At 45.2% G+C, this 21249-nt stretch overlaps 1 protein-coding gene across 24 annotated transcripts in view; it reads left to right on the forward strand.

Annotated features, from left to right (window-relative positions):
• FBRSL1 (fibrosin like 1) overlaps nucleotides 1–21249 on the forward strand; it is a 518655-nt gene that overhangs the window by 167038 nt on the left and 330368 nt on the right. Inside the window, exon 1 of one of the 24 annotated variants that reach the window (XM_080558962.1) lies at nucleotides 1–9471. This exon is cut by the window's left edge and continues 22288 nt beyond it. The exons of the other annotated variants lie outside the window; for them this stretch is intronic. The gene's annotated coding sequence lies outside the window, so the exon portion shown is untranslated. The remainder of the gene's footprint in view (nucleotides 9472–21249) is intronic. 24 annotated transcript variants of the gene reach the window in all.

Genomic DNA, 21249 nt, shown 5'->3' on the forward strand with positions numbered 1-21249 from the left:
TGAAATTACCACCAAACCCTTTACCTGCGCTCTGGATGGATTTCTCATTAAATCTGGCTGACGTTTCGGGTGTGTGCCAATCGTTTGACCTGTTTTCAGGTTTGATTTCAGAAGAACTGCAGTGTGTAACATCCGCAGAGTTAGACACAGGTTTCTCGGTGCCTAATCCAAATAATTTATTGAACTGACAGCACAATTTCTATCTGCTTCTGTTTGCAGCTGAAAACAATAGGTTCAGATTATGTGAAATGCTTCTTTTCAGTGGAGAGTGCTGTTACCCCTGAAACCTACTGAGAGCTGAATGTCAGGTTAACTGTGGGAGCACCCGGTGTGTGCTTGGCAAGGTGGGGGACTCGAGTAAGATGAGTTTGTGTTTTCATCATACATACGCGCTTGGTGGCAACTTGGTTGGTCACTTACTGATGTTGTGGGCTGGGATCTCTGCTTGTATTTTGGCTTAATGCTTTCAGTTTGGGATCCAGAAATTCCTCAAGTGTCCTTCTGGTAGTTGTAGGAATAGACAAAATGTGAGTCCATGTATCATGAATGCAGGATTTCTGTAATTGGTTTCATTTTGAAGTGAGTAATTTCACTAGTGGTTTTTGGAGTTAGCTTTTAATCCACTCCAGTCTCCTCCTTGCCCCACAATCCATGCACACTTCCTTATTTTTTTATTTTTTTCCCCCCACCATCGGACTCTCAGACTCAGGTCAAACTGGTATAATTCTGCCCCTTCCAGGCAGTGAATGTGAATCAGGAAAGTGAGATTAAAAACAAAAAGCCCTGTTTCATTATAATATAAGCCTTATTTATTAGTAATATCTGGTGTGTTGGCAAGGAAGGGTGCCAGGAATGTTTTCAGAGGGATTTGGTGCTTCACTCGGAGCCAGGCTGCTCTGATCCTGTGCTGGCGAGCCTCGTGCTGGCTGCTGCACGAGGGTGCCTGCCAGCGGCAGCCAGCCTGGCACCGTGACCGCGGCCTCCCTGCTCTTCTCCTGCCATGGTAGCTCAGGTCAGTGCATGCGAGACAGGTGAGTCACGGCAGCCTCGTGCAGGGGAAAACCGAAGTGGTTGGGCAGTGCCCACGGGGCGATCCCAGCCCTGGCTCCCCCTGGCCAAGAGCCGAGCAGGACCGTGGCTGCTCGGTGCCTTCCGATGCAGGCAGTGGGGTCAGAGCCTTGTCTGGAGGGATCCCTGGGCATGGCTCTGCACCCCCAGGGCTGCTGGCATTTCTGTGCCATAAGGACATTTGGTTTCTTAATGCACACTGGCCTTCCCTGGAAAAGGTACGGGGAATGCTTCTCATCGCAGCACAGCCATCCAAGTGGAGATCGGCACCCGGCGCTGGGAACACGCGGGATCTAAAGGTTTCTGAAAAAATGGATTTATTTCCTGCAGACTTCTCATCTGGAAAAGCAGCACATTGCTTTCTTAACACCTTAGTGAAAGGGGATACATTTCAAGGGATTGATCCATTAGTTCAGAGTACGTGTTTAGTTGACAAATGAAAGGAAACCCAGCTGAGAGAACTGACTTGCAATCTCAGCATGGGTCTGAAATGTGAAGTGCGATCTGCAAGATGACTCCTCTTGTAAATTTGTCTCATTAGCAAGATGGGGGGCTGTCCGTAATGCAGAGCATTCCCTTTCTGTTGTTCCCCTCCTTGGTGATTTCTTAATATAAGAAATAAAATACCTTCCACATAAACAATCTCCAAGGGCAATTGTTCCCCTCACATTTTTCTCTGCATGGAAAACCAACTGCTTGTCTCTTTGTGTAGAAAGTAACAGATCACTAAGCAACGCTTGGTTGCTCCTTTAGCAGCGTTTCAGTGTGGAATTCCCCCACAGAGTGTACTTAATATCTTAAAAACCCTAAAAGCTGGAGTGGGCTGTGCTGCTGTCTCTGCCCCCTGCTCCGCTCTGGCTGCTTGGCGTGGAGGTCTGCGTCTGTGGGGTGGGCATTTGTGGAGGGGAATGGTCTTGTCTCTTCCTTCCAGGGCTTTTTCCCTTTACAATTTGGGATTACGTGAGGCTGTCCTGATAGAAAGGAATGCCATGTACTTTTATGATTTGTTTTTTGGAAAATGATTAAACTTTTTTTCATATTTCACTAGCAAATTCAAAAGGAAAATAAAAATTTGTTTGGTGGTCTTCATTATTTTGATCGTGGTTCTTTTCAAGGAGTGTTGTTTTTCTTTATAAGAGGTCTTGACATGTTCGTGGTATTTGGTTTTTAAAAGTGAACTGTCATAGGAAGCCAAGTTTTTGATGTCTTAGGGTGAAATAGCAACTTGTGCTAGAGCTTTGCAAAGAACGGTGCTTTGCAGCCCCTACTCAGGAGCTGTCACCCCAGGAGAGGTCCAGGTGCAGTTTGCCAGCAGTTGTCTTCAGTATTTTATCCTAACCAGCTCCCTGACCTGTTTCTTATAGTTTCCCGCATTATAACTGTGTTGCAGAGGTCCCACGTTACACACGGGATTTTCTATCATTTCAGGGATTCGATATATCCATTACATTCACTCTGAAAGTTTCAATACAGTCATTTCAGCATGCGATAGAAGGAAGGCAGCTATAAGCATTTCACGAGAGGCCCTCCTTTCGCATCTTGATAGGTGTGTGTGACCCTACACTCTTCAGAGTTGACAGGAGTGGAGTCTTCAGTGGATTTTTAAGTCAAACCAAGAGTTTAAGGAAAGTCCCTCTGTTTCTGGCAGCACCCCAGCACTCCCGTCGATTGGTGCTTTTCATCTAAGGTGAATTCTTGCAGAAGTTCCTCCGCCATTTAACTTTCAGACAGTAATTTCAGTGGAACTTCTGACAGCGCGTATAAAGTTAAGCACTAATTGAGGGTGAAGACCGTCCTTCAGTCTGCTCCTGGCAGATCCAGATCCAAACTGTGTATCCTGTAAAAGGGAACTTGCTCTCATCTGCAGGCAACTGCTCATTCGTAAATGGATTACAATTTACCTGAAGAAATTAGGTCTTGAAAAGAATGTCTGTTTATGAGAGCATGATACGATTTTAAACAGCTGTCTTATTGACCCAAGGGAGTAAAACTTGCGTCCTTCTTCAACAGACCAATGAGAACGTGTCTATTTAGGAGTCCTGCAGATGGCAAACGTTTCTGTAATATGCAAAGTCTTTGGGCAAAGGTGACCGTGGCAGTACTCGTACGATGCTTTCTATAGTTGCACGCCATGGTTTCAAAGTGTGCTGTTGCTCCCTCTTGGCACCTGTTTTTTCAGTGCGCAGGGTTTCATTGACAGTGCAGGGATACCCTCGGTTGGTTTTAATTTAAAAAGGGGTATGTGACCGGGTCTTGTGTTGCGTTTTGGCTCCGTCCTGCTCAGTTACTCAGCACAGCACAGCTCGCAGTGCAACGCAGTGAGTGGCAGAGAACTTCAGCTTCGCACTCTTTCACTTTCCATTAGCTTCTTTCAGAGGGAGGATTTGCATTGTGACAGTCTTTGGTCTGGAAGTGCAAAAATCCATGTAATAAGTGGCTAACGTTGTGACTGTGGGCCCAAGAAACATGCTGGGTGATAGAATAATTACTCTGGACAGATGACATGGCTCAGCTGCAAATTTAAGATTGCCTTCTTCGCTGTGCAGGCCGGCTGGAGGAGCAGAAGCAATATGTGAACGTGGCTGTACTGCACTTCCTCCACGGGGCAGAAATCTCTAAAACACTAATTCACCTGTGTAGGCCGTTTTCAGGTGTCCCTAGCTGAACTTCTTTTATACCGGGAACAATTCACTGTCCTGCATACTTGCATGCTGATAAAGGCTCTGACAAAGAGAGAAGTTAAAAATTTCTCAGGACTAGAGCCTGTGAACCAGTTAGTACTTGGCTATCTTACAAAACTCTTTGTAGGGCTGGTGCGTTGATCAGGAAGAGCTGGAGCTGAAAGATGGATATTGCAGCCAGCAAGGGCCCGTGCAGTCCTGTCCACAGGAGCTGTACAAAAAGGCCGTGGAAAAGGTGCCCCCACCCATTAGGACAGCGCGACACATCCAGGGTGAGCGTGCTGGATACGTGTAGATATTTTCACAGTTACTTTGAAGGTCAACAATAAAAGGCAGCAGCTGCACTTTGAAGATGAGCTATGTTTTAGATAGAGGCTTCGCTGAAGAAAGATTTGTCCCTTTAGTGAGGGGACTTTTTGGTTAGGGAATTCTTGTTTTTGTGTTGTATATTTAGAGTTTCTATTTTAGAAGCGTCAGTGAAAGCAGCTTTGCTTGTGTAGGCTTGAATCAGCAGCAGCCGTTAGAGTTCAACAGGAAGAAATATTTAGCTTCTGTACTGAATGGGGCCTGCCTTTCTTTGTCATGCACCTTTGCTCTTGTCCCTCATTACAGGCAAGGCTGTAGCTGTGCAGAGCGCTTCAGAAATGGAGCAGGAGGTGTGCGCGGCCCCGGGGATCTCGTAACCCCGGTGTAAAAGCCAGCAGTGGCAGCTGGGAGCCGTGCAGCGGGGCGCAGCAAGGTGGGCAGAGGCCCTGCTAGCCGGCTGCTTCTGCACCGCATCAGGGGACGAGGAGAGCTTTGATGGGGGCTGCTGCTGGAGTGCGGTGGCAAGGAAGGGTTCAGAAGGAAAAAAGCCATTAGTTTAGCCATGGTGAGCTCAAGATGATCACAGGGATGTAGATTGAGACATTTGTGGGTGGTCTACGTTGAAATGTTAGCTGAACGTTTGCAGGTGACGTTAGGCAGAGACTGAAGTGAAGGCTAATTCAGGAGCTGGCTGCCAGCAGTGGGCTGATCCTTTGAGCCACCTTTGCAGTCATCCTTTGGGGCTTGCAGGCCTGCACAGGCACAAGGCAGCTCTCCTGCTTGCCTAACCAAGGCACGATGTGCCTCTTTACCACCCAGGGCACGGATGTGTCCCTTCACCACCAGTGGAGGTTCAAGTGCCCCACTGAGCTCTGCAGGGAGTGCGGCGCTCCCCCTCTGCCCGCGCTGGGAAGAGCAGGAACCTCTCCTTCCTGTGAGCCCAGCCTTGCCTCTGGGCGATGTAGGAAAGCTTGCAACTCTGATTTGCCCAGGAATCTGCATAAATGGAGGGGGAAAGGATTTTTTAAACAATAAAAAAGGGCTTTCATGGTGCTTTTTCTTATTTGTTTACGGTGTTACTTATAGGTAGCACATCAGAACCCTCCTTCAGAGGCGGGAGCAAATTGCAGCCTATTACAGGTGTTTTCTTGTTTTCTACTGGTGCCTAGAAAAAAGAGGAGGAAACATAGCCATCGCCAGCTGAAGCCGTGCACACGTTGATACCGGTGTTTGGATATTAAGCCATTTATTCCCCAAGTAAAAATGTGGCAACCTTGTTCTGTATGCCTCACTTGTTGACTGCTGCCAAATTCAGTCATAGGTTACTGCAGTAGTAAACTCAGAAAAGGTTTCCCTCTCTCTGAAAGTAAAATCACTTTCTACAACCTTCATAAGTTTTAATTAAAAAGAGCATGTAATGATTTTGGCATTGAATCCAATTTCATATACTGTTTAAATCGAGAAATAGAATTATTTCTATCAGGCTTTTAGTTCAAGGCTTGTAACGGCTGGATCATTTCCTTTTTCATCAGTTTCTGAGTTTTAAAATAGTTTATGAACTTTAGCGAAATCATTTAGAAATGGATTTCATGCAGAATAGTTAATAAATGAATAGCAGAGCCATGTAGTGAAATGAGTCTTGTTTGCATCTCAAGCAGCACAAATTTAAATAAAACACAGGGTTTTGCATAACAGCATTTGTTTTTAATGTCAGCAGTGTTTTTCAAGCCACCTCCAATATCCTTCATTTTTCATAGGGATATCTTTGGCAGCAAGGAGGATTTTCAGGGGCTGATTTGAGGTACATAATTGGAGCACTAAGACTACACACACAAAGTGTCACTTAATGGATGAGGCTCATTTAATTGTAGGCTGCTCAGAAATAACCCAAGAAACACTTGACTGGTAGCTAATGCAGAGGTGTAATTAGACTTCTACATAAGTGTAATTAGGCTGATTGCATAGAAAGAAAGAGAGTTCATAAGGTTTTTAAATGTGTGCAGTCATTTTGTCTCCCTGTCTTTTCCCTAAGCTTCTGCCTTATCTGTGCTGGACTTAAATAAATAAAATGCGCACACTGCTCTTTAGCTATCACTTGCCTGTGATCTTCTGGCCTTCCACCGTTTGTGGGTTTTGCTGGCGGTGGTTTGGCTCCGTTGGGTTTTTTGTTGTTTATTAGTGCTGGATTTTTCCTTGGCGGATCAGAAGGAAGGGGGTGATGCCACCCAGCTCCTGGACCTCACCGAGGACAAATTGTTTGTGTCAGTGCATCGTCCCAGTCTCTTACTGGTGGTGCTTCTGGGGGGAGGAGGGGAGCTTCATGGGACATGACGCTTCAATATGAATGGGTGAAAAATCAGTACTTCCAGATCTTTTTCTGCAAAAATTGCACTGTTTTGCCTTCCTTTTACCTTTAGTGAGGAACGTGCTGCCCAGCTAAATTGAGTAGATATTAAATGTTCGTTTACCGGTTATCTATCCAGCATACGTCACTGAAACCTAAAGTGATACAGTGCCTTGCTGGCTAATAGTATAGACACAGATAATGTAAATTTGTTCCTTATTTTTTTCTAGCAACATTTAAAACAAATACATTTTTAAATGATATTTTACTCTAACATCTTACAAATTGCACATATGGGACATAGAAAAAAATCTACTTTGTTTTTCTTTTAAATTATTAAAATAACCATAAATGTTGCTCCTTTATCTGTATTTTGTATTTGTGTATATACGTATGAGTTTTTAAATACCTAGTTAAATGTTCTCAGAACTATCCATGTATTTACCTTGCACAGTACCGGTGTAAAAGCGCATCAGTATAGAGAGAAATGAAATACCAACCCAGTCACCGCTGAAGTGCTGACACTTCATTCTTTGCTGTCAGAAAATGATCTTTTAGCAAGCTGTACAATAAGAGGGAGGTTGTTTAGAAGATTAGCACTTGGATGAAAATCTCTGTATTTGCTTTGAAATGCATCCCACATTAATAATTTTCTTGCAGTTACCGTGTTTAGATGGGCTTGTTCCCTGGGAGTAGATTGCTGTGCAGATTCCATACAGCACTGAGATAAGGGAGCTTCTGCTTTTATCACCTTGTGTTTTTTTTTGAGAAGTGCTGTTTAGAATTTTTACATTTATTTAAGTAGTAGTAAAGACAAGGAAAATGTTTCTGTTAATCAATAGTTGTTTCCAGTAATCAATAAGTGTTGCTAGTTGTGAGGATGCAGAGACCCAGAGGAAATGTAAGGGTGAATGAGGAGCATAAAATACAGCATTGGGACGATTTCAAGCAGTATCTAACCTGAGAAACAATTTCTATTATAAGGAGGAAATGTGTTGCAAAGGTGAGAGATACTCAGGATATCCAATGGAATTTTTTTTGTCACTCAGCCATAAAAGTGCAAAGCCTTCCAGCTGCATGCGTGTTCTCTGGATTCACCGTTTAACTGATCATTGTAGTTAAACTGGGAAACTAGGGTGCTATGTCCTGATATTTTGATGCAAGAAACCCACATTTTAATCAAACGTATCCCTGTGCACGGCTGGTCAGCACTTTCTCATTGCACCAGGTGCCAGACCTATGCTTCTCTTAGCTTTACAGGGAGCGAGTTACAGACATGAACTAGTAGCCTTCCGAGTTAGCTGTGGGTAAGCAGTTGCTTGCCCACACTTCCAGGTTATTTATTTTCCCATCGTGAACAAAGTTAGGGGAAGTTCTAGCATCATTTTGCTTGGTCTATTCTTATGTAAGTTTAAGGAAAAAAGTTAAATGTCAAAAAATTAGTCTCTGCAAGAAGTATCTTAAGTTTGCTAATGTAGATTTCCACGCTAGAACACCTCTGTGTGCTTTTGGGCAGCAAAGCCCAACACAGGGCGCAGCAAGCTGCTGCTGAAGTACAGACACGTTGGTGTAGGTGTCTGGCTCCGTTCCTTCCCCTGCCTGGCAATGACCGTGGCTGTTCCTGCCTGACAGCTGTGCAGCGGCTGTACCAAACGAGGTGGTGGATGCGGTCCAGCTCCCAGAGTGCCAGCATCTGCACGCATTGGCTCCATTTTTTTTGGCATTCCTAACTGAGAAACCAGTGATTAATTCAGCAGAGAGAACGGAGCTGGAGCCTGACCCTCAGAAGAGCTGCTGCTGGGCCAGCAGCACGGCCCAGTGCTGCGCTGGGGAGGTTCACGCCGCCGGGTCTCATACTGGGATTTTCTTCGTGTAAATGGCTTCAGCCTCCTAGGAGGTCTGTCCAAGAGCAGATGAGGGTAAGAGTACCCATAGCCCCGGTAAGAGCACAAGGAAATGGGGCTGGAAGAAGTCGTGTGCAGCCTGGGGAGGGATCCGAACAAGCAAGGAGCGACAGTGGTAACAGGAGGGAAATGGTGTGGAAGGGAGGGAAGAGAAGGGAATCTCCTTACCCCACCTGTTGTTTGGATTTGGTTATGTGCTTGGTGCTGTCTCCTATGCAACCCTTGGTTCTCAGGGCTTTTTATTTCTCTTCCAGGTTGCTGTGGGTTGCACTGAGTGATGGGGGTCAGGGGCAGCAGGACATCACGTATGCCTTGCTTCTGGATAGTGTTTATGCCATATGGGCTCAAAAACCTGAGCTGGAGCTTTACAGGCATTTGGTAAATATTTATTTCCTGTCCTGAATTGGTCACATTTCTTAAGCAGAAGGCTCTTGACAAATCCATAGCTTTGGTGGTTTTTAGAGGACTTCTGTCTCCAGGATGTTTCAGCAAGGATGACGGAAAGGAACACAGAGACACGCTGCAGAGCTGCTCTTGCAGGCTGGTTCTCAGAGCTGCTCAGCACTCTTCAGCTGAGGTTCTCCAGCCAAACGTAGCTTGTGCTATAGGTTCATTAAGTGGGAGCATTTATTATCTGCCAGGTGCTAGTAAGTTGTGTGATTACAACTGCTTGTTTGTCTTCACCCTCTGGCTCAGATGGCTCTTCTAGGCCTTAAGAACTGCAGAAACACCATCTGGCCGCTGCTGCTGCATGCAGAGATATTTCCATCTTTCAAATCTTCAGAGCTGGAGTCTTTTTTCTTCCTTTTTTTTATTTTTTATTAACATTTTAGAGAGCCTAAGGACTCTTCCCACCCTTTCTTCCCCCTCCTTGTTCCTTTCTGAGCTGCAGAATGTGCCTGCCCCTCTCATTTTACAGCCACTTGCTGCAGGTGTGTGTTGCCAGTGTTGTGTTCAGAGCTGACAGAGCTGCTCGGGGTTATCGCCACCCCACTCCCCTGGTGGTTCAGAGGGCATTATCCCGACCAGAGCTCGCTGGAACATCTTGCAGAGCAGCGTTCTTCTGTTAGCTCTGAGGCATAGCTATCAAAGGGGGGAGTCTGGAGTTCCTCTGCACGCAGGGCACGTCGGGCCCTCGCCGGTAGGAGAGAATCCGCTTCGGTGAGGTGTGCGTGTTGGTGGCAAGTTGCGAAACAGCAGCTGGGATCGGACAGGCTTTGGGGTTCGGGTTAATATTTATACCAGGAGGGGAGGGCAAGAAATGGGTATTGTCAGTACTGCTGTGTGGGGTTAGCAGAGGCAGGGAGTCGGGGGGCAGCAACGTTTGGGCAGGTCGGTTCTCATCTCTACCAGCTCTGCAACTGCAGTAATGATGAGTTTTTATAAAATACCTGTTCTCAATCTAATGAGGTAACGTGTCCATCCCTCAAAATACATCTATGGCTGCCTTAAAGTCAGGCAGCGTAGCGAGCAGATGCAAGGAGATAAATGGGGAAAGTGCTCACAGCATCGGGGCTAAGGGTGAGCTCTGTGGATGGGAGCTGTTTGTGCTCTTCACTGTGCCATAAAATGGTGGCTGCAAACCGCCTTCACAGGTTGTTTTTCCACATCCATTCTCCAGTGGGGAAAAACAGGATGTTATTTTCCCTTGAGACATACCAAGTGTTTGAGTCCTCACCCGTCTCCTCCTATTAGAGGCTCTCGGTGGCACAGTGTGTGGAGGAGCTGGATGCTGGCCTTCCAAGAAGAGGCTTGCAATACAGCTCATGCAGTCCTGAGCAGAAAATAGCTGGCTCTGCTCTCGGGCTCCTGCGGTGTGAGGATTAAAGCTGGCTGGGGGAATGACAAATCTGTTTTGTTGCAGCTTCTGAGATTTCAAAGTTTGTTTTGGTTCAGTGTTGCGACAAAAGGAAAAGCTTTTGAATGTTGTTTGCAACATAAGCATGTGTTGAAACACCTCATTTCGGACAGCACCAGCGAGGATCAGCCAAGTAGCTCTCAGTGCTTAAAATGGCTGAAGACAGCTTTGTGTGAGAAGGGGAGAGCATGTGCAAGTGCAAATTGCATTTTATTTGCTTTACCTTTTTCTTTAATGTAACTCTCTTGTCATCAGAGAAAATGATGTTCTCGCTTTGTTGGCCAAAAATAGCTGCCTAACAGCCACCCCAGAAAGAGTTTGCTCCTTACTGCTCGGTGGGGCATGCTTTCTGCGTGCACTCCTTGAGCACTGAACTTTATAAAAGCTCTGCGCTGGCACTACTACAGCGAAGCACTCTTGCCCCTTCCCTGCTGTCTTTCTTCCGAATGCCTGCTGCTCTCTTGTGGCAGGACAAGCGTGCAGTAGGACCACAGTGGGCTGGAGTTTTTATTATTATTAATTTTTTTAATTTTTTGGCCATGTTGTTTGTAGCCCCACCGGGTTCTGGGTGCACACAGGCACTGCTGCTGGGGTACAGGAGCAGCAGCAACCCGGGGAGGGAGGTCCCCTCTTACACCGTTGTTGGCTGGCATTGCTTTGAGGTATACCTGAAACCATGCCCCTGCCGTTGTAGCACACGCCTACACTTTATGCTCCTAGGTAGCCTCTTGAAGTTGGTGGGATTACTGATGTGAGCAAACCTCTGCGGGACAGAGGATTTAGAGGAGAAGAGGGTAAATTACACGTGTCCAAGCAGCAAGCTCCAGCGTTCTGCTCAGAGCTGTCCTGCCCAGCCCCAGTAGTTTGTAAGAGCTAAACCCATCGTAGACTGCGGTGTGTGATTGCAGGTTTGTGATGTGCGGATTTAGGTAAGCAATATTCTTCCACTGTTTGTACAAGATGAAACTGCCTGCAATTTTTAACAGCACATTAAAGAGTTTTTAGTTTTCAGGCGATACAAGCTATGACAAATTGTGACTTCTTCAATTAAAATCAATAATGATGCAAGTTATATAAAATATTTAACAGTGGGTGGGTGGTCTGGCTGGTAAATTGATTTTTTTTGGGGTACAGGTAAATGTGCATGACAGTAACTCCATCACCAAATAATCTGTGTGATGAGAGGTGCGATCAGCTTTATTAATATGACTATTCTTGTAGATGTCTAACATAAATCAATGCCTGCTGGAAAACGCCGGGTAATTGGTTAGAGAGATAGCAAAGCAATATATTAGAAGGCAGTTTACTAATCTATACCAAGTGGATTAAGAAGTGGGATGACTGCAGAGGAGGAGTAAGAGTTCATAATCTCCATTTCAGAGTGAAATCAAAATGAAGTCTGCACAAGTTGAACCTAAAAAACAACAAAGCCAGACATCAGAAGATTAACATCTTGCCTACATTGGTGCTACTGTAGCTCGAATACGTGATCAGAACCAAGATTGTATTGTTTTAGTGGTACAACTGAACAAAGTTCTGGATTCTTCATATTTGCTAATTGGTTTCAGCCGTGGAAAGATCACAAAGTGGCTGGGATACTGTGAATCAAGTTGGTTAATGTTGGACAAGAAGTGATAAGATATGAGACTGAAAAGTCCCTGAGTCTTTACCTTCCTTATCTCTTATCACTCTTCTTAATAGTTATAGTTTTAAATTAAATGACTTCCCGTATTATAAAATAATTTACGGTTTATTGGTGCATGATAGAATTTTGCTCCCTATTTGTTGTCATCTGTTGAGCTTTCAGAAATGTCGAAGGTCAGTCTTCTGGCTGACCACAGGGTCAGCCCCTGCCGTGAGGGCTTTTCAGTTCGTAAATAAGAATGCGGCTACTAAAAGATCCTGATTTTCACCCTCTTGGTCAAGGTTTTTTAGAGAATAAGCAAGAGGAGAGGGCTTCAAATCTCTCAGGAGGGATTAGAATCCAGAAGCAGTTCACACAGGTTGCAGTGCCTTTCCCTGCTGCTTTAAGAGCTCGTTGCTTACCTGCTTCCTCCTCTGCAAAGTGGAGAGAAGGCTCAGCCGTGTGCTTTCCTTACCGTGCGTCTAACTCCTGGTTAAACATTTTTAAAGATTTAGGGGATGGTAAGCTCTAACTGTTAATTATTAACCTCTCCCAACAACTGTCCTGTACTGTAGCTTTCACTTCTCCAGTCTTTACATTTTTCATTCTTGGTTAATCTCTGGGGCTTTGATCATGTCTTGTTCTCGTGTCAAAGAAAAGGCTCTCACTGTCTGGTGGAAGAAGCAGAGTTGTGTTAGCCAAAATAAAGCTTGGACTGTGGTGGTGTGGGAGCTTCGGCCAGAGTATGTGCGGGGAAGATTGACTTTCAGGGGAGGTCAGTAAAAGCAAGCTGCATGTAGCTGAAGGTGGGAGATGTCAGGAAATGGCTCTGGTCCTGCCTTCCTCTTTAGTTTCTCTGCTGTGTGGGTGCAGCCGGCATGTTTGGACCACTTGATTTTGGTTTGGTGGGGAGATGGAAGGTTGAAGTAATTTTAAATATTTCTTTTTTATTCTCATCCTTATTTTCTAGCTGTCCTTGCTGCAGGTGGGGTGATCGTTGTGGTTGTGCACATCTCTGTGCTGTGAGGAGACCTCAGTTCTGTTTTCAATCCTTGTGTCACTGGGATAGCATTTTCTAGTTATTTTAAAGGAAAATGAAAACACTCCATAAACTGCATTACTAAGCACCAAACAAGTGTTGTTTGGATACAAGTGCATGTCCTTTTTTCTCTGATCGCTTTTAAATGCATAGGAGGCCTTCCTCCTAAAGCCAAACCAGATGCTGCTGTAGTTTCCTCTGCAGCCTTCCTGAATTTCCCCTCGGCCGATGGAAGCCATGCCACCAGCCCCGCTGTGATTCCTCTGCCTTCCCTTTGTCTCCTTCTGAACGTTCAACTAAAGAACGAGAAAAGCCAAGTCCGGTGGAGTTAACAGAGTGACACGATCCCTTACGGCACAGGTTTGCCGGTGTTGTGGTGCATCTGTGAGCTTGGGTCCTTGAGGGATCCGAGTGCCATCCGCTGAGCCGCCGTCCCCAAACCAGCGCTGGTGTGCTGCCGTGCTGCAGGCGTTAAGGATGGTAACACATGAGCCAGTTCCTCCCTCTCCCTGGGTTTTCAGGCTCCCAATGGGCTGTTCTCTGCTTGGCCTCCTGGCGCAGCTGTCGGGCAGTGCTGCTGGTGGAGGTGGGGTGTTGACACCGCGCGTCTGTCTGCTGCGAAATGGAGAGCGGCTCCTTGCCATAAAGCGCTGCACAGCTGTGGAGTAAGTACCTGCCTGGAGTGGAGAGGCTTCAGGTCGTGTCGGCTGTAGCTCACGTTGAGTGCCTTCATCTGTATTCCTGCCTCCTTTAAACGCAGCACACCCACATTACTGAAATAGCAGCTATATTGCATTGGCTAGTGAATAGAAATGAACTGGTTAATGTTCTCCTCTTTGGAAAAAGGATCAGCTTCCCTGTAATTAAGGTCTTAGAGGCTTTCAAAGGACTAACACATAAACCATATTTCTAAATCCTTTACCAATTTGTGAATCATATTAGTATTGATCAAGCAATGTTATATGGTACAACACATTGACGGGGGTTTAGGGTGATGATTGTGGTGTGATACTCTGAATATGAACCTTGTGTTAATGAAAATATTGCAGGCTCCAGAAATGTTAGGATTACGAATGGGAACGAGGTCTGATTCTCAGCTGTTTTAACATACAGCAGATGGTTAACTTGCCTTCCGAATCTTTGCATAAATTGGGTAAATTCTCGGGACTACCTGTGATCTTTCATCCATTCCCCCGCCTTTTCTGGAGTGCTAGTAGAAGAATAATTTGCAAATCATTGCCAGGCTGTGGAATGGGAAACGTTTTGCAATAGTGAGAAACTTTAAGCCAGAAATAAAACCTCTGCTTCTGATTTTGCAGCTTTTTTTTTCTACTGCACTTTTGTTTTCTAGAAACTGGGAATCCTGTCCTCGAGGTGGCTGCAAAGTGAGCCATTTAATGCTTATTCTTTGACAGTCTTGGATGAAGTGCAGTATAGAAACACTTAGTCTTGATGTTCTTCAAATTATCACAGCAACACCATGAAAAATAATGTTATTCCAAGCTTTCCTTTCTTCTAGTATCTGCACAGATTTCAGTTTCTCTGAAATTTGTTTAGTCTCACAAAACCTGAGTTTGCTACAGAATTTCTCGTGCATTTTCTTTTCTTTCCTTCATGAGAAATTCAATTTTCTGCAGTAAAATAATCTTAGTGCTGAAATAATAGATATATTAAAGTATGAATTACCTTGGTGGCAATAAAGGACAGGTTTTTATTGCTTGCTTATCATGAAGGGTTTGTGTTTATGAGTTCGCTGTGTTGTAAGTGCATTACATTAGAGCTAAATTTAACATGGCTAGGTAGCAACAGCATACATAGATAATCCATGAAGACAGTACAGATTTGTATGGCAATGAATTTTAAAAAATAAATAAATTAAAAAAAGTGGAAGTGCTTCCATAGCTTTTCTCAGCAAAGAAGCTGTCAGTAGTAGTGAAAGAATAGATGAGTAGCTTTTTGTAAAAAAAAGGTTTTAATATATTTCTATTAAACAAACAGCTAACCAGGAGAAGAGTTTTTCTAGATCACAAATATTTGGCCATCTGAGGAGATCCTCGTGGAGCAGCACAGGAAGGAGATCTGGAAAGAGAAGCCTACGCGAAAGGCTGCTCTCCTGGGCAGAGCTGGTATCACCTGCAGCGTTTGCAGCAGCCCCCAGACTCTTGGAGCTTAGTTACAGGGAGAAATGGCCTGAAAGACCTCAACTCGTATGTTAAACTGGACTGGAAAAGGCCCCTTGTCTGAAAGGAATATTGGTCTTTAAATTCACATCCTGTCTCAACGTGGAGTAATTTCCGTGTGTAGTTAAGCTGTAAAAATTGTCGCCAGGAGTGGCCGAGCTGTATTTATGCTTAGCTCTGAAGAAGTTTGGCTGCTTGGCAGTGTGGCAGCAGACTAGCAGGGAAGATGTCTTTTCAGCTCATAAGAAAAATATTATGTTGATTACATTTGGTGCTGGCACAGAGAGAAGTGAGCTCTGTGCTCTCAGAGCCTAGCAAACACCACTGCAGCAATTTGGGTAATTCTGATTAAATCAATCCCTGTCTCCAGGTACAAGCGGGTGTTTCTTGTTCCAGATCATACAGCTCAGCAAAACCAAGTGTTGTCAACAACAGATTGTAGACATGAAAATTGTTATTCTTAGATCCTATCAAACAGAGAGAAGTAACAGAGCACTGTACAGGTTAATTTATAATATCTGACGAGGTGCATGAACAGGCACTGTTCCACGTGCTGAGATTAGGAGCATGGATTGCTCAGGACTGTGCAGTGCAGGGTGAGTATTTTGGCTGCTTTTATTGAAGTTTTAAAAAGTCATTATTCAGCTAGTCCTCTGCTAGCACTGACAGCTGCTTTGTGTTCTGAAAAACCTGATGTGAATAAAAATTCAAGAGGCAGGAGCCCAGTCTCTTGCTGGTGCTGAGTAGCTCTTTGCGGCCTCTTTGCTTGAAGCAGAGGGCACTACACATAGCATAAGGTATGGCTTGCCAAGGGGAAAGGTTAGCAGGTCAGCACCTGAAATGCTCTTTCTCACCCGTTTTAATGTAGGGGGTTCCTTCTATGGGTGTAAATATAAGCTGTTGCATTTAATTTGATAGTAGTGCCTTCAGAAAGCGACGTGAGTAATCCCAAGAAGCCTGCTTCTTGGTGTCTGTCAGGCTGCCCTTTACACGGTTATTTTCCAGTGCAGCTGCCATCAACTGATTGATGGAAGTTGATTTAATAATGGTATAAACTGGTAAGTAACACTTGATTAGATTATTGTTAATTAAGTTCACTTAACTTACAGAGATTGGGCAGTAAGTTGGATCCAACCTGTTCCATCTGAAGGGACTTTTGTTCCTCTGCCAGCAAGAGCGAGGGGCTGCGGCGAGGTGCGTGGCACCCATGGAGGAACAGAGGAGAGGAGCTGGATTTGTGCGGACAAATGAGCCTTTTGAGGGGAGCTTTAATAAGTGCATTGCTCAAAACTACTTGCATCTGCAGTGCCCTTGTTCGTGCGGCCCGTTGTACAAGCAACGCAAGCGAACGCTATTTCAACAATTCCTGATAAAGGAAGAAATAAGGGAATTTTTCTTTCCTGATGTATGCATTTTGCTTTCATTTGTTCACTTGGTTAACCAAATCATCATCTGGTGCTAGCAGCAGCACTTGTAGGTAGGAAAGTAAGAGCGATTCTCGTGTCGGCTCGTGATGCGAAGCCTCCTGCCCTTCAATTTGTTGTGAAGCACAGAAGCCGTGCGGGAGCAATGCGCGGGGGCTCCCAGAGGTAAATCCCACGACGGTGCTCCATTGATTTGGGCAGGTGGGCACGAGCGAGTGCCTCTGGTGGCACACGTTGGGTCGATGGGATATTTGTCAAGTTCAGCAGGGTTTTGTAGGGAGTTGTTTCCATGCGCTTTGCTCGAAAGCTAGGATTTTGCTTTCAAGGGTAGACAAGGAGGAAGCAAGTTTACAAAGTCTGAGCAGTGTAGCTTTAATTGAAGTCATGCTTCTCGATGGAGCAGAGGTAAAAAGGAGGAGACATATGGTGTAACCTTTATTTTTGTTAGGTTCCCTGATAAGCCATCCATTTGATAAGAAATGCTGCTCCATTGGTGGAGCTTACAGGGTGCAGTTGTTCTGTGATAAGCACGTGTTTATTGTCGGCCATAAATGCCTGAAGTGACAGTTTATGGCAGGTTTGATTGGATGTTTTAAATGCTGAGTGCATGCATCGTTACTGCTTTCAAAGGCTGGTTTGCTGCGCGCTCCAGGGCTGGTTGAAGAAACGAGTTGAACTGTAACGTTAATTTGTTCTTTGGGACCCAAGGAGATGCACAGCCCTTGCCAGAATTCGTACCATTGAGGCTCGTCTGAATACAATATCCAGCCCCAAAAAGGATATTACACCAAGAAGTCATGGAGGAGGAACGCAAGGATGATGCATGTTTTGGTACAGACTGCATGTCTTATTAGGATTAGGTGACATTTTTCTTTCTTCGTGTTAGTAGTCATGCTGTCTGGGTCTTTGTATGGCCTCCTTTGGAGCAGTGCTCAAACACGTGAATGTTTTCAAGCCCAGAGCATGAGGTAACTCCTCGTGCATCTTCCTGATGCCAGGAACCAGCATTGTCCCAGTCGGAGGTATTTAGGAATGAAAAACCAATTAGTCTTCACACTGTAACAGAAAGGAAATAACTCATTTACTCTTCGGGCTAATGAGGGGTGTGATGTTGTATTTATAGATGTTCTGTTCCTGCTTGAGCTGAGCTGAACTTGAGATATATTCTTTCTGATTAAAATATGAAGACACTCTATTATTTCTATAACCACATTTAAGTCTTGCAATTTAAACAAATTAGTTTGCATTTCACATGTCAGACACGGTGATTTATGGAGCAAAGTGGGTTTTTGCATCTGTTTTGTCTCTTGATTCATTAAATTTTGATTGAAGAAAGTTTTTGAAATAGGGTGTAAAAGAATTTCCCGTCCTTAGTGAAGGGATTTCTTGCTTGTTTTTTTGCAGCATCTGGTTGAGGTTTTCTTTTTTTTTCCCCCTGTGTGCATATGCCAAGAAATCTTGAATTTCCTTTCCTGATTTTGAAAGTTTGGCCCGAGGGAATTGAGCAATTTCTCTGCTTTGCCCTGTTTGCTCTCCGGTCACCCGATGGCAGCAGCGATGTGTAAGTCATTTATGACACCACAGAAGGGACCCCCTTGCCCCTGGAGCTGCCGCAGCACCTTCATCACAACCTCTGGCTGTGACACCGGAGGCACTCGCAGGCGCTGGGTGTGCCGGGACAGTTGCACAAGCACCGTGCTGGGAGCAGCAGAGGCCAGACCGCTCTGGTAGGGGCATAAACCCTGCGTGGCAGGGGCAAGTCTTTGCTTTGGAGGTGCTGCAGTGCATTAGGAGCCTAATGTCACTTGTCTGCCCCAGCTCACGGAGCACAATAACAAGGAATCGTGTCCAACGGTGGCTAGAAGAAACCGCTTCAGATCAACTGGTGCTTCTGTCCGGCTGAGGTAGCTTTTCTGTTTTGTTTCTGGGTGTCACTTCCCAGGTATGTTTGGTACGAACGAGTGCTTTCTGCTGTCCTGTAAATCCAAGCCTGACCTGATGAGAGAAGTGCATTACAAACAAAAGTTGAGAAAAAGGTACGGTGCCTTAGCAGAAAAAATACACGAGTGTATGTTTATTTGGCTTTTCTGGCAGAGGAGTATTTGGGAGAGAAAATGTGAAGCTAAAAAGCTCCTGAGCAAATCCTGCCCTGCGACACGTGGGCATCCCGGGTAAGAATCCCACAGGATGAATAACCACGAACCTGTGTCAAGAGACAGGGGACCCTCTGCTTGGCTTCGGAGGGGAGTTGACAGCCCTTAGGGTTCGGCAGGCCGGCGTTGGTGGCCGGGCTGCGCGCACCCACGGCAGAGCTCAAAGGGCACTGCCGATCCCCAGGGACGGCAGGGAACGCGCGGGCTGGGCAGAAACTGGCCCCGGGGTTGGAAAGAACCAAGGCAGAGAGATTAGAGGTTAAACTGGAAGGAGGTTAAAATATTCTCAGAGTACGATGGCTGTAGCTGCGGATTTTAATTGCTGAAATTACCTTGTCAGGATGTCTTATCGGCTGCTGTTCTAGTGATTGTTTGGTTTAGATAAGAACTCAAGTGCGATAAAACCTTGATAACAGTTTAGAGATTACAGCTCTTTTGAAACTGCTGGCACTTGCTAGGGGCTCGGTGAGCTGCCGAGAAACTACAGTTGAGTTTATTCCACTGCAATTTTTTCCTCCACCCCCCTTCGCTTGTTTTATTTCGTGTTTTGTTGAAGTGCTGAAGCTCTTGTTTTGGATCGTTGTTGCTTTGAGAAACAAAGCCTTTCTGAGCACTTTCTGGGAATGGGGTCTGCACTCAGACAAGGTGACCCGTGCTGCCGAGTGGAAGTGGGTGTAGAGGGGAAGAAGAAAAACAAGTGCCTGTGCGCCTCTTGCAACCCAGGCAATCGGGCACCCCGAGCTCCTCGCTGAACTTCAGCAGCTGCAGCAATGCAGAGGGCTGATGCTCAGCATGTTCAGTAGCATTCTCCTTCAGTTTCCAAAAATATGAAGTTCATGTAAAAAAAATCTTTTATGACGGTTCGTTTCATGGAGCTGTGTAATAACACATCTCCTTAAAAATCTAGCCGATATTTGTGGCAGTTGTTTTGTGCCGCTTATGTTAGGTTCAGCTGGTTTTTTGTTGGTTTTGTTTGTTTTGTCTGTAAAGATAGAGACTGGTAACAAGCCTCTAGCTGAACGCCTCCCGCTCATGTGTACTGGGTGGGACAGAAGCGGGGTTACAGGACCTGGCGTGGATGTCTGCAGTGAGAATTGGACAAGAGTGATTTCCGTGGTACAGCTGCGTGGCCTTGTGTTGGTTCTGCCTTTCTTCTGCTAAGCTAAGCTCTTAGCAGCTCTTTCACATCTGAAAGGGTGAGCTGCTTAGGTTTTTCAAAATAATTTAAATTGATTGTTTTTCATGTAAGTATAATTTAAATGAGGGATTAGAGAAATGTATGTAACTTGTTTGAGCAATGGGGGAAATATTGAAATGGTAGGACTATGGTTAGAAAATGGAAATTCGGGGGTTGAAAAAATAAACTTTCATGGTGGAAAATCTCTTTTAGTGTTCTTTGTGTTTGGATTTTTGATCATGCTCATTAGGCTTAATAGCAAAGCAGGACATCCAGGCATTCCTTGACTACACCTGCTTTTAGCATGTCCAGCCAGAGGGGTGAGCTTAAAGTGTTAAGAAACAAGCATGGGGAGAAGTACCTGCAGTGATAGTTACATGTCTTGTGCAATAACTACATTTACAAAATTTTTATATAATCCAACTGACGACAGTTAAACTTGTCTTGGTTTGGTAGGCAGCAGAGCTGTTTGCAATGCAGTCCTGGATTCTCCTACCTAGGAGCACTGCCTCTGGAACAGTGCAGGCAACCCCGTGGTGGGGCTGCCACGGGTGGACATGCCTCTGGTAGCAAGCAGCCTTTGTTACGTACCGGTGTGTAAATAATGTGCAAGCATCAAGAGGAGTGTCCTGTCGGGAAGGCTAGGTCTCCACCTTCCCTTTACACCGCTGTGCTGGCTACGTGACATGTTTTGGTCCCGTGGCTCCGAGGGTGCGGCTGCGCAGGAGCTGCAGCAGTCGGGGCATCGGGATCACAGCTTCTGCGCCTCCGGAGATGTGACCGGTGAGTTTCCCAAGCTACAGGTTATTTGGTTATGTCTGCAGCTGCAAGGCTGGAGAAAAATTATTTGAGGCAAAATGTAAGGAAACATTAATTGCATGTTCAAAGTACGTTTCTTTACCTTTGGGGCTAAAATACATGATAATGCACTCCCTGTTGAGCCCCGTCGGTGAAGCTGTTGGGAAGCTGGGTGGTGCAGAGCTGGAAAATGTTGGTTACTGGTGCTGCTCCTCACAACAAAGAGGCTCGATGTCAAAGTGGTTGCAACTAGTACCTGCTTCCTGCAGCGTGCTTTAATTTGTTTTTGCATTTTGTTGTGTTTTTTTTTTTGATTTGGTGTTAGAGACGAGCTGACTTCTTGTAGGTTGCTGATTTTTTTTTTCTTTAGTAAAAAATGTTGTGTGTTCTCTTTTACACCATTCAGCCTGAAAACATGCTGGGTGTGTGCCAGTTGGCACGGATGTGATATGTTCTACAAAGTCCACAACAAAACTTTGGACCACATCAGTTTGACTATCTGGGATATGTAAATAATTGCAACACAAAGTACCAGAGGAAACTGTACTCTGGAATAACCAGACCTTGCTTTGTTTCTAGTTGTTTTGGTTCTTTTTTCCTTGTTTTTAAACTTCAGTGCGTCGTTTTTCCTGTAATATGGGAAGAAATTTTTTGGCAGTTCTCTTCCTGAATGTACACCCATGTACGCTTGCA

Source organism: Anser brachyrhynchus (genome assembly GCF_964034855.1).
Source record: "Anser brachyrhynchus genome assembly, chromosome: 17".
NCBI classification, from domain to species: domain Eukaryota; kingdom Metazoa; phylum Chordata; class Aves; order Anseriformes; family Anatidae; genus Anser; species Anser brachyrhynchus.